Source organism: Etheostoma spectabile, chromosome 3 (assembly GCF_008692095.1).
Source record: "Etheostoma spectabile isolate EspeVRDwgs_2016 chromosome 3, UIUC_Espe_1.0, whole genome shotgun sequence".
NCBI lineage: Eukaryota > Metazoa > Chordata > Actinopteri > Perciformes > Percidae > Etheostoma > Etheostoma spectabile.
In genome coordinates this window covers 169278-169858 of record NC_045735.1, presented here as the reverse complement: position 1 = coordinate 169858, position 581 = coordinate 169278, and positions in this window count along the sequence as shown.

Below are 581 nucleotides of genomic sequence, written 5' to 3'. Positions count from 1 at the left end.
ACACACACACACACACACACACACATACACACACACACGCATATTTAGAACTTGTGAAACTAAATCCATTCATTGTTTGTAGTGGCAGATACAACAGTAACATTCGTCTCCTGCTGCAGGTGTCGTCTTTAGGCAGTGGCAACGACCATGTGATGGACGCCGTGTCGCAGTGCGAGCAGTACGCGAAGGAGCAGGGCGCCCAGGAGAGGAACGCCCCCTGGAGGCTGTTCTTCAGGAAGGAGATCTTCACGCCCTGGCACTGCCCCGCTGAGGACCAGGTCGCCACCAACCTCATCTACCAGCAGACCGTCAGGGGGGTCAAGTTTGGAGAGTACCGCTGCGACAGGGTCAGTTTTGCTCTTCTGTTTATTTTTAAAGGAATAGTTTGACATGGACAATGCATGACATGACATGGACTTTGCATATTCGCTGTCTTGTCAGTTTGATTAAATTGCATGTCAGACATCTAAACTAGGGAGTACTGGAAGACCTCCTCCCTTTGTCAATGTACTTTTAAGTTATTAGATGACTTCTTCACGTTGGAGTATGATACGTTTAAATGTCTTACAATAAAAGATGTT